Below are 3,189 nucleotides of genomic sequence, written 5' to 3' on the forward strand. Positions count from 1 at the left end.
GATGTCTGTAAGGGAGTAGTTTTCAAATTTATAGTTGCCGTGTTCATTCTCTACTTCCAAGGAGTAAGGATGGAATATTTTCTGGATTTTTACTCTCTGCCAGAGAGGCATTTTACTAATATTTACTGAGTACTTACTATATGCCAAGGGTGGACCTTACTAATTTGTTGAAAGCCTGAATAGAAAGCTGAGTAAGAAAGAATTCTTTCTCTGCCTGTCTTCAAGCTGTGATGATAGTCTTCTGCTTTCAGACTCAGAATCAGATCAGAGCTTATACTATTGTGTATAAGACCAGTCCAGACCAGACCTTCTCAGCCTCCATAGTTGTGTGAGCCAACTGCTCATAATTATCTATCTATCTATCTATCTATCTATCTATCTATCATCTATCTATCCATTTATCAACTATCTGGCTAGCTCCTGTGGGTTTGGTTTCTCTGGAGAACCTTGACTAATACAATAAGCAAGAAGCAGAGCTTGGAGCCCAGGCAGTCTTACTTCAGCATCCTTGCTCTTAACTAACACACTGAGTTGTCTCTGATTCAATAAACATTGTGTAATCTTCACAACTCAGCACAATTGGTGGGATTTTTTCCCCTCTCTTTTACAGATGAGGAACACAAGACTTAGAGAGGTTAAGCAATGTACCTGTGATCAAATAGCTAAGCTAGTAAGTGGCAGATATAAATTAAAAATTCAGATAAACATGGCTCCAAAGCCAGTGGTATTTATCTTCTAAATTTATTGCACTCCTTTCACGCACCTATTTATTTATTTTTAATTTATATGTGTGTGTGTATATATATATATATACATATTTTGTAGGCAGGAGAGGGAAGGAGAATGTTATCTACAACAGGGGGCCTGCTCAGAAAGGAACAGAAACCATTACTTTGCCTGGACAAGAACTGTATTTATCAGGTGTATTTCATCAGGTGGGCTCCAAATTAGATCTATAAAAGGCTGCAAAGGTAAAAAGACTTTCAGCTCCCTTCTTAAAGAACAGATAGTAGTTGCCATTTATCAAAGGCCTGTTATGTGGTCAGTACCATTCCTGGGTATAATAATCTTTCATTTAGTTCCCAACAGAAACCATTGAGGTAGTTTATTTTCATAGGCTGGGTTTCCCGGGAGCAGATTCTAATATAAAGATTCAAATGCAAATGATATATTATGGAGAAACCAATAAGGGATTGAGGAAAGCAGGCAGAGCAGGGAAGAAGGAAAGCAAGGATACAAATTAAGGCAAGAATTCACTCACAGAAAGTGACTTCAGCCTGATCCCATAAGGGCCACTGGAAAGGAAGGCATGCCTCAGGGTTTATCCCAGCCTGAGGCGTGGAACAGTGCTTTCCTCAGCCGCTCATTTTCTACCCTTGGTGAGTGTTGTTCTGATATTTGGGAAAGGGGGGCATATAAACTCCCAGGCATTTATGAAGCTCCAGTAGCCTGAGGGCAGCCCAGGGAAGAAAAGTCACATGTGTGGTCAAGTTGGAGATAAAACCACCATCAAATTTGGGGAGAGTGCACAGAAACAGTAAAGGGATCTGAGGGAATACCCCGTTTTGCCTCTTCTTGATTCCCCTACCCGAGCCTGTCTTTCCTTATTCCGGGCTCAATTAACAGCCACAGACCCAAGGACTGAATTACCCTGTATCTTGGAAACCAATCACACTGAAGGCAGTTGAGAGAATCAACAAACTCAATTCCATTTCCTAAAGGGTTTAGTAGCCTTCTAGGCTTAGAACTCCAGAACTAGTGGTTTAGGAAATTGATTTCCCATGTTACAATTTATGAAATTTTAAAACATTTTTTAACTTTATTAAAAAAGCATTTAAAACTTATAAAAATAAAATGAAGCCTCCTGTAAGCTAGCCAGACCTCTGTCCTTCAGGGCAGCAATGTCCTCTCTGTGTACTTTGGGGGACCTCCTTTTCCTGGACCTCACAAGACAGCAGCTCCTACCTGGGTTGTTTGTGTTCCTGGTGGGAGCAGGTCCTGGACAAAAATAAGTCACCTGCTGCCGTAGGGACCAGATACCATGTGGATTTCTGATGTATGAATGCACAGGACACAACAGATGGGATCTTTGAATTTTGCTTTTCTGAAAGTCTCCTTTCTTTTTCTCTGACAAATCTTATTTATACTTCTCTAAACTTGAATTATTAAGGCTTTGTGGTCTTGTGTGTGCTGCAACTTGACGAACAGAGACAATAGCACTAAGTAAAAGTGTGAAGAACAACTTTACATTTTTATAGCGTTTTTCACAACCATTGTATCCCGAGGCACTTCACAGGAAGTAGCAACACCGACTTTTCCTATAGGTCTTATTGGGGTGTGAATTCTGAAACCCAGTTCTGGCCTTCTAAAGCTCATTTGATGGAGTGGGAGACTAAAAAAGGCACTCTTTAGCTTTTTTCTTTCTTTCTTCTCTTTTTAAATTTAACTTTCCTTTGAATTGTTTCCTTTGGTGTTTTTATACACCTCTCCTTTAAACAAATATTTATTTAACATTCAGCAATATACTAAGCAATAGGGCATAACATGGCAAACAAGAGATAATTTTGAATTTCATTTAACAAATTTCGAAGTTTATTTATTTTGAGAGAGAGAGAGAGAGAGAGTGCGCGCATGTGCAAGTGGGGGAGGGGCAGAGAGAGAAGGAGAGGGAGAATCCCAAGCAGGCTCTGCACCACCAGTGCAGAGCCCGACATGGGGCTCACACTCACAAACTGCAAGATCATGATCTGAGCCGAAGTTGGCTGCTTAACTGACAGAGCCACCTAGGTGGCCCGTGAATTTCATTTTTGCCACTTTGAGCCTGGGTTTTGTTACCTATAAAATGAGAGTTATATGTTTCCTATGGGGAATGAAATGAAGTGCTGCATATTAAGGTCTTAGAACAATATCTGGGAGTCAGCTAATAATTAGGTATTGAGAACTGATTGTGTGTGTGTCAGGCACTGTTCTAGGGAGTATGAAAATGACATAATGCTGCTGTCCTCAAAGAACTTGCTTCAGGTAGAAGGAGACAGACACAGCGCAGAAATTATAAAAATTTAATTACCAATAAGTACAATGAACCAAATAAAATGATAATCCATTGGAGATAGGAAAATTTTCACTGGGGTCATCAAGGAAGGCATCTCTGATGAGGTGACCTTTTGAGTTGGGACCTGAATGATGAGG

Source organism: Leopardus geoffroyi, chromosome D4 (genome assembly GCF_018350155.1).
Source record: "Leopardus geoffroyi isolate Oge1 chromosome D4, O.geoffroyi_Oge1_pat1.0, whole genome shotgun sequence".
NCBI lineage: Eukaryota > Metazoa > Chordata > Mammalia > Carnivora > Felidae > Leopardus > Leopardus geoffroyi.